A 13,072-nucleotide genomic window follows, 5' to 3' on the forward strand; every position below is an offset into this window, starting at 1 on the left:
AAATGAACAGAATTACATTTGTTTGTTATTTTTTTCTCAGAATTCTACTAGGTTAGTCAGAGGTAACCTATCCTTTAGAAACCTGTGCTGATTGATCTTTGTTAATTCATGGCCAGAATTTTACGTTTGGCATGCGGGCGCGTGTCCGACATGCATGAGCATAATATGATGCGCGATGACGTCGGGCGTGCGTCCCGACGTCATCACGCGCTATTTTGTTCAGAGGCAGCTACGCGCCCGCCGATAATTGAAAGGCCTATTAAGGCCATTAGCAAGCTAATTAACTTCAAATTTACGCTGCCTGTCCAACCTAACGGTCGGCGGGCAGGCGAAAAGGCCAAGCGGCCTTTACATTTTTTAGGAAACCTCATCCACAAGCGGGATGAGGTTTCCTAAAGCTAACACAAATTAAATTAAAACTTTCTTTTGACATTAAAAACATGTCCCATCTCGTGTGACACAGCCACATGAGGGATCATGTTTCGTTAAAATGTTATTGTCTTTAATAATTTTTTTTAAAAGCGCTTCAATCTCCCTGAGGCAGCTCCATGCCCCAGGGAGATTGAGGCGCTCTTTCGCACGCATGCGCGAACTGCACACAAGGCCCAGATCTCCCTCCTCCCCCTGCCCGCACAGGTAGCGCTCAGCGCTGCCACTCGTGATCCATGCAGGGCTGGCCTTAATTGGCCCGCCCGCGTGAAATTGCAGAGCAGAGCTGATCACAGGTGCCAGTTGGCTGCCCGACCACCCCTGCCCGCTCCCGCCGAGCACGCCCGATGAGGGAAACATTCTGGTCCATGTTTCTCTAAGTGCTTAGTAATTTCAGTTCATTTTATAGGTTATGGTAGTGAGCCACCAACTGAAATAAGACTAGTTGCCTATAACTTCTTGGCTTACCACTGTCTTCTTTTTGGAAGAAGGGCGTTGTGTTTTCCAGTCTGACGGCACAAATTGTCCTTTGCATGGAATTTTGCTCATTTATAGTCAGAGTCTTTTCTATTTCTTCCCTAGCATCCCACAGGACCCTCAATGTTAACTATCAGTTCCCAGTGATTTGTTCACCTAAAGTTGGAATAAATTGTTTCATATATTTTGTCCTTAAACAGAAAGCTCCAGGAATCACTGTTGGTGACTCTATGGGCGGAATTTTTCATCCCCGCTGGTGTCGGGTGTGTACGGCGGCATGAGCAGACAGTATGGTGAGAAGGCCAAAATCGGTTTCACAACGTCGTGAAGCTAGCTTCCGATCGTCCACTCAGTCCATCGATGGCGGGTCATGTCTCCCGCCATCGGAATTTGGGAACCTCATTGTGATACATCTGCATATGTACTTCAGGGCTAAAGAAGAATCATACGGACTCGAAACATTAACTCTGTTTCTCTCTCCACAGATGTTGCCAGACCTGCTGGGTTTTTCCAGCTTTTTCTAGTTTTCTATCAGATTTCCAGCATCTGCAATATTTTCCTTTTAAGCTCTTACTAATATGACTACAAAAGCCGTTTTTGGATAGTTTTACCTAACATTCCCTCTTAAACTTTCTAATCTCCCTAGGTTTAATACTGTCCTGCTTTTCACTTTTATTATCTGCATGTATGTTAACTGCTTAATTTTTTTTTACATTTAACTTTGGTCTATTCTCCCAGTCATCCATGGAAGCACAACCTTCGACGCATTCCCTTAATTGTTTATTGGAAAATATTTGACTTGCACACTTTCTGTTTCTTAGGGCAGGCTTTTACGTCTTGCAGGCGGGCATATGCCCAACCCAATCGGGTGTAAAATAGCGCACGATGACGGGCGAGCGCCCCGATGTTAACGCACACTCGCGTGATATTTCGGTCGGAGGACACGCGCAAGAGTCAGCAGCACGCCTGCCGACAATTAAGAGGCCTATTAAGGCCTTTAATCAATTAAGTTAAAGCTATTTTCACTGACCGGGTGGGCGAATAGGCCAGGTGGTCTTTGGATTTTTTAGGAAACCTCATCCACGGGTGAGATGAGGTTTCCAACATTAATTTTAAAAAACAATTTTTTGACATAATTTTTATTGCATTTACGTTTCATGTGAATGAGTCTTATGTGGGGACATGTTTTTCACATTTTTGGAGTCTTTATTTTTGATTTTAATGTTCTTCAGCTCCCTGCCTTCAGGGAGCTTTCAGTGCGCGCGCTCCCCTGCGCATGCGCAGACTCTAGCACCCGCACACCTCCCGCCCCCACCCCGGCAGTGCTGAGCTTCTCAGCGCGCCTTTCATGCTGGCTGCCCGTTAGTTGGCCTGCCAGTGTGAAATCGCAGTCAAGGGCCAATTACGGGTGGTTGACCTTTTCCCGGCCCTCCCTGGGCCCGCCCACCATACCCACCTGACGACCTGAAAATCCTGCCCTTACCTATATAGTTCATATGACTCTTTGCCAATCTTGCCTTCCATTTAATCTTGGAATGGTTGCTTTTTATTTTGCTATAATTTACTTTTTCAAAACTCTATTCTATTCCCCTATTCTATTTTTAACCTGGACCTAGTTGAATTGTTTCCTTACTTTTGGCTTCTGCTCCCAGACCAGGTCAAGTATTGCTTCCTTCCTATTTAGGATAGCAATATCTTTACTGAGATAATAGTCCTAAGCACATTGAAAAATCCTCCCAGCTACCTAAAAACATTTCCCCTCAAGCAATTTATTTTGGATAAAATCTGCAATTTTAGCTTGATTATTGATGCATGATTGATTAATTTATCTACAAATCTCATCCTTTAATTCCTTCCTACTGTTGGGTAATCTATAATTGTTACAGTTGTGAGGTTTATAAGATGTTTTGAAACAATGGCCGGAACTTTCCAGCCCCCCTGCACCCCCGCCCCCCCAAATCACCACCCCTACCACCACCCCACCCTCCACCACAGCATGTTCCCGGTGGGCCGGTGAGCCATTGAAATCTGCATTCACATCGGTGGCACTGGAAGAACCCACCAGCATAAGGGGCTAGAAAATTCTGGCCAGTGTCTTTAATTTAAGGTGCTTGCAGCAAATTAACAATAAGGTAAAATTAAGGTGGTCATATGAGCTGTCCTGAAGTCTGCCTCACATCAAGCCTGGGCAGTTTAATTGCTAGGGATTAAAGTTTTGCTGGGAAGCAAGTGCAAGGTACTTACAATTAAAGACAATGGCAGCAGCTTGTGTGCTAACAGTAGATAGATTGTGAGTCTCCAAAGTCCCAGAAAAGTGTTGAGAATGTCAGGTTGTAATAAATTATGCTTTAAACCATCCATTTAGTGCCAAGATGAAAGAGCTTTATGTTCTCAAAGATAGCTAATTATCATTTCTACCTGGATCCAAGGCCTATGTGATTCACATTGCCATGGAAATGGGCTTTAAGAGGGGAAGGGTTTCTAAGGTATCTTGAAAGCTCATAGATAAGTTAATTTTGCTAGAGTCTGGGAGAAAGAGAGAACAGCTAAAGGCTGAAAGTCACAATCATTCAATGCACAAGAACATGGTTGGGAGGTCATGTTTGGATTGGAAAGACCAAATTAAAAGAAGGCTGGAAAATCTGTCTAGCTTTAACTAAAGGGAGAAGTTTCCTGGAAAACTCACATTGTGAAAGTGAGTTTTGGAGGGAAAAGTTTCTAGGCTGGGAAAGGAAAAGGTTAGAAACTGAACACAGGTGCTACTCGGCCCAATCTAACCCCCATCGTAGGTTGTGTGAATAAGAGCAGGAAATTACAACGGGACACCAAGTGAGTGAAAAAGCCTATGGCAATTGAAATTTGATGTAAGGAAGCATGATGTCATCTGCTTTCGGTCTGAGAAAGACAACTCAAAATATTTCCTTTGTGGGAGAGGCCAAGGGCTGTTAAATATTGGCATCTATGTACCGAAATCCATAATAACCAGTGCACAAATAAAAAACATAATCAAAAAGGTGAATGGAACCTTGGCCTTTATCACCAATGGGGTTCGAATTCGAAGAAAATAAATTATGCTTCAGTTGTACAAAGATATGGTCAGAACCCATCTGGAGTACGGCATTCAGATTTGGGCACCGTACCTCAGGAAAGATGTATTGACCTTGGAGGGAGTACAGCACAAATTTAGCAGAAGGGTGGCTAAATGGAGGTGGGGTGGGGATCAGCCATGGTAATAATAGAATGGTGGAATAGACTTGAGGGACTGAATGGCCTACTCCTGTTCCATTGACATAGAGCAGGAGGGGAAGGAATAGAATTTGAAGGAGCATAAGGGAAAGGTTCTTGGAGAACAAAATTGAACAGTGATGAAATAGAGACTAGCAAAGGTCTTTTACATTGTTATCAATTGTAATTTGAAGTGAGCATTTCAATTCAATGGTTTAATGCTGTTATGCTTGCATAATCATATTGATCTCTTTGGTAAGAATGAATATTTGCTACAGTGGCCATTTATAGTGATATTGACATACCTTTAATATATTGCAATCCAATAATTTATATTTAGAATATTGTCCACCTCATACTTTTTGTGTTGATTTTTGGGGCCTGGAAATTCCTCTGTGGGTGCATTCCAAAAGCTAGAGCTGAAACTGCTTCCAATATTTCCTTCATTTTGCCAATTTCATTTTGCACCCAAGCATTGTTTTAATCTCATCAAAACGAGACCCACTTTGAAATTCACTGCCAATGTGTACCCTGCTACTCTACTGGGAAGGAGAACTTCTTCCAAGAGACTGCAAATGCCAACATGCGACCTGCCATGATAGTCTGAGCCCCCTAAGGTACTAGTGCACAGCCATGTCAAGAGAGCTGATCCTCTGCATGATGACTTTGTGATTGGGGGGTGGGGGGGGGGCTCTTATTTCCTTTCAGTTGGATCTTGGCATCCACTCCATCTGCTCTGTGGAAGAGCGTGCAGTTGAGGCAAAGACAGTTGATGCTGCTGCTAGAGTTGCTCCTTTTGCTGCTGGAGCTGTTGGTGGCGTGACTTCTGCTCTTGTCCGTCAGTGGAAGTGGAAGATGTAGCTGCATAAGCTGCTCCCATGCCATTGTGAAGTCTGGCAATAAGGAAGTGTAACTGAAGGCGAGTGATGTTCTAAACAGCTGAAATGCCTTCCAAAAGGCTTGTAATCGACTATCAAGCAGTGCTAGAACAATCTGAGAGAACGAGTGCTTGACTAGCAGCCTGTAACCTAGCCATGCCTGGAGCTCTTCAACTTCACTGATCAAAGCCTTCCCAGCCTGTCAGTTTCACAAAAGAAGTTCTTCCTAAGATGCACTCACTTCAGTGACTCTGGTGAGAGGCAGACACAGAGTGGAAACTCTTTCGAGTTATCAACAGTCACAGATTGCAACTCTTTTCGAGTACAATCACAGTTCTTGGTTTCCGGGAGTGGGACATGAACCCACAACCCTCTTATTCAAAGGCAAGGGTGCTATGAACTGAGCCACAGCTGACACCTCCACACAGAGTGGAAGCTGTACACTGTTGGGACAGAAGGAAATCATTGTTAGAAAGGATCTTAATTGTCTTTTTAATTACCTTCCTGCCAGACCACCAGGGTTTGTCACAGGACTCAGGACGCACCCCAGGAAAAGTTCGAAGAGGACGGGAAGACATTGGGATCCCAACTCAACCTCATTTTCCAGAACTTTCCTACTCTGTATGCACTGAAACCTGGTTGGGAAAATTCTGCCCAAATGTTTTAGATTTACATGAACAGTTACCGCAGATTTGCAAGACTACAGTGTTACTGCCTAAATATGCCTCTGTTTCCCTGCATTGAAACCTTTTCTTATTGAAACCTATGGGTCAATATTTAGATCACTGAGTTATACATAATCCTTCCTCAACCTTGACATCAAAATGAATCTGTCCACAATCTGTAATACGGCTTTCTTTTTTGGTTAAATTATGATGTCATATGGGATGACATAGGCTCCAAACTAAAATGAGAGAATTTTACTGTTTTAATGGAATATGGCACAATCTCATTATTTTTTTTCTTTCAGAGTCCAATCTTCATTGTTGTATTGACGTGTGCAGTGTTTCACCATCAGTCCTAAGTCTGCATCGAGTTAGTTAATCTTAGCCAAAGCAGTAATAAAGGCACTACAATTGATTCCAGGCCCCTGGACTAGAGAGAGGAAAAATCAACTGGAGCTCCTGCTCCTGATTACTATCCAGTGACCTGTGCAGGAAAGTGCACATTTGTGGATGTTTGATGAGGCAGAATTGTGCTCAGTTATGAGGGCTCCACAGTTTAATAGCTTGTTAAGATTCACTGTTGCGACATATATACAAAGAAATGGCCATTTCGGTGAGATTTTCAACACCTATGGTGCTAACCCAGCAGGAGTTGACACTTTCAGGAGCAGTGAGAAGGACTGGGGCAAGTCAGAGCTGATGCTCTCAAATTTTAAGATAGGTTCCAGCTTGGCTCAGATCAACCGAAAATTTCAAAATTTGAATTGGCTTGGCCTTTGACTATCTGAAGCTTTATTCATCCTTAATTGAAGGCACGTTTTGAGTATCTCATCTGCCATCTTCTTGTCAGGGCAAATTAATTTGAATAAAATAAGGCCAAGGCATCTCAACAGTGACTTGACTCTGGTTAATTTGGTCATAGCACATTGCTGGTTGCTGGTCATAGCATCTTGGCCATAACCATGCCCTTGAGCCAAAAATCAAGCAAATATTTTCTATTGATTTAAATAAGACTTTTTATCCCTCCAAATAAAGCCTTTTCAAACATTAACTCTTTTTGCTACGCCTGTTGAAATTACTAACAGCTGCTAACCCACATTTAAAACCAGATTGCTTGGTTTCCCAATAAAATCAACACCAAATGGTGTCCTGTCAATTCTTTGTGCTTCTGCACTGATATCAACCTACTCATAGCAATTGTGTCCTGGGAAGCAGTTCAGATGCCAAGTTTCCAATCAGTAACTATGAAGATTTGCTCATTGAATGTGAAATTGCATTTCCTATTAGTAACTAAAAAATCTAACATTTTTAATATCGTGAAATCTGAGACGGAACAGGAACATGTAATCAAGTTTATTGTAATTGTTAAAAGTTATAGTGCTGTAAATGATCATGTTTCCTGATTATCTATGGATGTGCATAATGCTTTAAAAAAGAAAATGCTGCTTTAATTTCCATCTTATATTCTATGAGTGATTTATTACTCCTGGCAGGGAATCCAAAATCTCTCATAATATTCCCCTCGGCAATGTCCTCCTATAAACAAGTGTGTAATGTGTATAACGTGAACGATTTCAAACTGGGGTCCACAGACTCTGTGGGCTTTACAAGGAGATCTGAGGGGCTCCCCTGAGTAATCAGAATTCAGGTCCTCTGACCTTCCTGTGAACATATCTGCATTGTTATGTAATCTATATTATTCTTCTAGATTTGATGGATTCCCAGTATACTACTTGTATTACGGCATATACATTGACGTTGTCATATTGAAATTGAAAATTTTATAATCGAGATTCATGGATTTTTGTTAGGCAATCTACTAAAGATTACCAAAGTAAGGCAGATAGATGGAGTTAAGATGCAGGTCAGCCATGATCGAACTGAATGGCATAACAGACTCGAGTGCCCTATTCCTGATTCTTCGTTTCCTCCTAGTAATAAAACATTTCTGCAATCGCTTTCTTGGAGTCAGTCCTGGGCTGATAACTCTCTGCTCCCTGGGGTGAAGTTTCTCTGCTTATTGCCTTACCCCAATGAACCAGCCAATGGTCGAAGTTCACTGAGTAGTAAATCACATGCCCCGTCTTTGGTCCTACCAAGCTGTGAGGTTGGAGTCACACCAAATAAGGTAGGTTAAAGAGGTATTGCAGAGACCTGATTTCACTTTTGCATAAGTGAATGGGCTTTGAGTGAAGTAAAACTTGGCCCTAATCAGTCTACAGCACAGAAAAGGGCAATGCAGTCCAGTTAGTCTATCATTTATTGTCCACACAAGCCTCCTCCTGACCCTCTTCATCTAATCCTATTAACATATCTATATTAATTATCAATATGTATTTTCCTTTATGTAGCGAGAGAAATATATCCCATACTGATAGCCTGGCAGCATTGGGGTCATCCAGGTGTCTGCTGTGTGACAGGTGAGCAAACACCCAAACCCTGGTGCTCCGGTGATGGTATCCATGTATTTGTCAGGTTGATGATAGTTTACGATGCACCTACAGTTGTGGAAATCCTGTGGCATTTGATATAAGGGATAAAGCGAATGTTGGCAGTGGAGTAACTGGATAGTGTTGAAATGATTTTTAATTGGTTTAAAATTTAAGCCGTAATTACTTCCTTTCTGATGTTGATCCGAAGGCACTGACCTCCTGGTTGTTATACTTTGAAAAAGGTTAAGTGAAGCTAGCAGGAAATCACTGTCCTTCTTTCTCATTTTTATCCTTTTTTAATGATGCAACTTGTTCATTAGCAAGGCTCCCTAATTGTTTATTTGTGATTTATGGCTGTTTTAGGGACGTAACATTTGAGCTACTGGGTGCAATTGTGACCTGCACTTTGATGTGCAGCAGACGTACACGATGCAAGATTTGGATTTGATGGACAGACGGACGCAGGGATGGACGGACGGTCGCGCGCACGCATCGCAGGGACGGAGCTGTAAACAATACAAGCACCTGACAGAGAATTCCCCAGGCTGGACTTTGTAAAGCACTTTGTAAAGATTGTCTGCTGACATCCCGTGTCGACCTTTTGCACTGGTAAAAAGTACCGAAGTCCCAACAAAATTGCTTTCAGGTAATGACACATCCAAGGATATTTTATGGGAGAGGTGAGGAAAGAGGTGACGTAGACTGCGGTCCAAAAAGCTTCGAGGTACCGTTTACATTTGTGTTAATGAGGAGACAAAGGGCAGAATCTTTACGATCCCGCCGAGGCAGATTGAAAGTGGAGTCCTGAGAAAGGCAGGACTGGAGGGCATCGGGCTGGTGGGCCAATGAGTTCCCGCCTCTGGCTGATCTTACCTAAGGTGGAGTGGAAACTCAGCATTGGTGGGTAGCCAACTTGAATACGTAAGTCCCAATTGTGGGCCAAGAGTGTGTATGCTGCTGGGAATTTTCTGGCAGTGGACAGCCCCCCCTCCTCCCCCCACTGGCAGGTGCCTTGAGAGACTTGCCAGTGGCTAGCTGGGGGTCCTACGAGGTCTTCTGTATTTAACACCCTACCTCCCCACCCCGGAACAGAATGTACTGGAGGGCCCACCGCTGCAGCTGCAGACCACCCTGTTAAAAAAAAAGGAAACGTCTTCAAAGGGCACCTCAAGATGGAGGCATCCTCACATCACCCCCTCCTAGAGTGGCAGTGCCCACTTCTGCTTAGGCCTGGAGCATCAGGAACCCACCCACCACCCTTGATTGGATGGCGGATGCTGAGGGGGTCCATTAGGTGGCCACCTCTGTAAGATCGCATCAGCTGGTGCACTGCCAGCAAGTGCAGAGTTGGGACCAACAAATGGCACCAACCAGCGATTATTTTTAAAGCGGGTAAGATTCCACCCATAATATGAAAGTTCCAGAGAGTGCAGAAGTGCGTTGGCTGAAGTTCTGTCACTAATACTGGGTGGAAGGGTATAGGATGAGAAATGAATAGCATTTCAGAATCAGAACACAATATGAACTGCATTAAACTACAGAGATGGGACAAAGGAGCATAGAGGGGAATTTGTAGCTAAGGATTTTGAAATTGATGACTTGGGGAATATGAATTCGCACACAACATAAAAAAGCCTTTCACGATATTGCTATTGGCTCTTTTGCCATTCGCCTTAAATCACCAAGGCACCTTAGACAGTACCTTCCAAACCCACGACCACTACCATCTAGAAGGACAAGGGCAGCAGATACATGGGAACACCACCACTTGTAAGTTCCCCTCCAAGTCACTCACCATCCTGACTTGGAAATATATCGCCATTCCTTCACTGTCGCTGGGTCAAAATCCTGGAACTCCCTTCCTAACAGCACTGTGGATGTACCTACACTACATGGTCTGCAGCGGTTCAAGAAGGCAGTTCACCACTACCTTCTCAAGGGCAACTAGGGATGGACAATAAATGCCAGCCTACCCAGCAATGCCCACATCCCATGAATGAATAAGTGGGCTACTTTGTTCTGGATGGTGTTGAGCTTCTTGAGTGTTGTTGGAGTTGCACCAATCCAGATAAGTGGAGAGTGTTCCATCACATCCCTGACTTGTGCCTTGTAGATGGTGAACAGGCTTTGAGAGTCAGGAGGTGACTTACTCGCCACAAGATTCCTAGCTTCTGACCTGCTCTTGTGGCTACAGTATTTATTTGGCTAGTCCAGTTCAGTTTCTGGTCAATGATACACCCCAGGGTGTTGATAGTGGGAGATTCAGTGATGATAATGCCATTGAATGTCAAGGGGCGATGGTTAGATTCTCTCTTGTTGGAGATGGTCATTGCTTGGCACTTGTTAGGCACAAATGTTACTTGCCCCTTTTCAGCCCAAGCCTGGATATTGTCCAGGGCCAAGATTTTACAGCCCCAACGTGGTGTTTCTTCCCCCCCACCCCCCCCACTGCGGATGCGGTGAGCTATTTAAATGTCCATTCAGTTCGGCAGGACCGTAACATATCGCTGGGCAGGAGGGGCCATAAAATCCTGGCCCAGGTCTTGCTGCATTTGGACATGGACTGCTTCAGTATCTGAGGAGTCGTGAATGGTGCTAAATATTGTGCAATCATCAGTGAACATCCCCATTTGTGACCTTTTGTTGGAAGGAAGGTCATTGATGAAGCAACTGAAGATGATTAGGCCGTGGACACTACCCTGAGGAACTCCTGCAGTGATGTCCTGGAACTGAGATGATTGACCTCTAACAACCGCAACCATCTTCCTTTGTGTGTGTTATGACTCCAACCAGTGGACAGTTTTTCCCCTGATTCCCATTGATTCTGGTTTTGCTAGGGCTCCTTGATGCCACACTCTGTCAAATGCAGGTGTGATGGCATACAAACATATGAACTAGGAGTGGGAGGATGCCACTCAGCCCTTGAGCCTGCTCCACCAATGAGTAAGATCATGGCTGATCACCTCATATTCCGGCCTACTCCTGATAACCTTCCACCCTCTTGCTTATCAAGAATCCATCTACCTCTGCCTTGAAGATATTCAAGGGCTCTGCCTCAACCACCTTATTAGGAATGGAATTCCAAAGTCTCAAAACCCTCTAAGACAAAGGCCAGGATTTTACGGCCCCACCGCGGCATGTCTGGTGGACGCTGCGAGCTATTTAAATCTCCATTCAGTTCGGTGGGACCGCTGGACGGGAAAGGCCGCAAAATCCTGGCCAAAAATGTTTTCCTCATCTCTGTCTTAAATGGGTGACCCCTTATTTTGAAACAGTGACCCCGAGTTCTAGATTCTCCCACAAGAGGAAACATTCTATGTTCACCCTGTCAAGTGCTGTCAGGGTCTGACATGTGAGTATATATAAGTATATAGTTGTCTCTTACTCTTCTAAACTCCAGCTGATAAAAGCCTAGCCTGTTCAGTCTTTCTTCATAAAACAACCCACCCATTCCAGGTATTAATCTAGTAAACCTTTTCTGAACTGCTTCAAATGCATTCACATCTTTCCTTAAGTAAGGAGACAATATTATACACAGTACTCCAGATGTGGTCTTACCAATGCCCTTTATAATTGAAGCATAACCTCCCTACTCTTGTATTCCGTTTCCCGTGCAATAAATCATGACATTCTACTTGCTTTGCTAATTACTTGCTGCACCTGCATTCTAACTTTTTATGATTCATGCACTAGGACACCCAGACCCTTATGCATCTCAGAGCTCTGCAATCTCTCACCATTTAGATAATATGCCTCTTTTTCATTTGTCCTGCCAAAATGGACAACTTCACTTTTCCTACATTATACGCCACTTGCCAGATCTTTGCCCACTCACCTAACCTACCTACATCCTTTTGTAGCCTCCTTATGTCCTCTTCACAAGTTACTTTCCTACCTATCTTGTCATCAGCAAATTTAGCAACCATATCTTTGTTCCCTTCATCCAAATCATTTATATAAATTGTAAAGAGTTGAGGCCCCAGCATTGATCCCTGTGGCACACCCTTCATCACATCCTGCCAACCAGAAAATGAGTCAATTATGTCTCCTCTCTGTTTCCTGTCAGCTAGCCAATCTTCCATCCATGCCAATATGTTACTCCCTAAACCATGATCTTTTATTTTCCACAATAATCTTTGATGTGGCACCTTATCGCCTTCTGAAAATCTAAGTACAGTACATCCACCTCCTTTATTCACAGCACCTGTTACTTCTTCAAAGAGCTCCAATAAATTGGTTAAACATGATTTCACTATCACAAAGCCATGTTGACTCTGCCCTATTATAATGTCTTTAATAATAGCTCCTAACATTTTTCTTATAACAGGTGTCAAGCTAACTGGCCTATAACTTCCAGCTTCCTGTCTCCCTCCCTTTTTGAATAAAGGAGTTATATTTGTTATTTTCCAATCCAATGGAACCTACTTTGAATCTGGTGAATTTTGAAAAATCAAAACCTGTGCGTCAAATATCTCACTAGCCACTCCTTTTAATACCTTAGGATGCAATCCATTAGGACCTGGGGACTTGTCAGCTCGCAGTTCCAACAATCGTAATTTTCTTGACTTCCTCCTTCCAATTCAGGATTTGCAGCTATTTCTGGGATGTTACCTATATCCTCTATAGAGAAGACCAATGCCCAAAATACCTATTCAATTCATCTGCCATCTCCTTATTTTCCATTATTAATTCCACATACTTACTTTCCATAGGGCCAATGCTCACTTTGTTAACTTTTCTTTTTTAAATATCTATAGAAACTCTCACTGTCTTTATACTTCTATTTGAAGGGCAGTCACTCTCACCTCAACCCTGGAGCTCAGCATACATATACCCTTGTTGTGATATGCCTTTAGGGATATCAGCAGGACATCAGTAGAAGGGAAATGTGTCATGTGATCCAGTATTAGTTTCACTTTTGCTTTGAGCAGAGCACACACACAGCTCTGATGTCTTCAAGCCTTAT

General features: G+C 43.3%; 1 long non-coding RNA gene across 1 annotated transcript in view; it reads left to right on the forward strand.

The window, feature by feature from the left end:
* LOC144667778 (uncharacterized) overlaps window positions 1-8,509 on the forward strand; it is a 50,477-nt gene extending 41,968 nt beyond the window's left edge. The window contains exons 2-3 of the long non-coding RNA XR_013573374.1: window positions 8,026-8,094; window positions 8,470-8,509. This is a non-coding gene — a long non-coding RNA (uncharacterized LOC144667778). The remainder of the gene's footprint in view (window positions 1-8,025; window positions 8,095-8,469) is intronic.
* Window positions 8,510-13,072: the final 4,563 nt, after the last annotated feature.

The sequence above is a fragment of the Cetorhinus maximus genome, chromosome 25 (assembly GCF_964194155.1).
Source record: "Cetorhinus maximus chromosome 25, sCetMax3.hap1.1, whole genome shotgun sequence".
Lineage (NCBI taxonomy): Eukaryota > Metazoa > Chordata > Chondrichthyes > Lamniformes > Cetorhinidae > Cetorhinus > Cetorhinus maximus.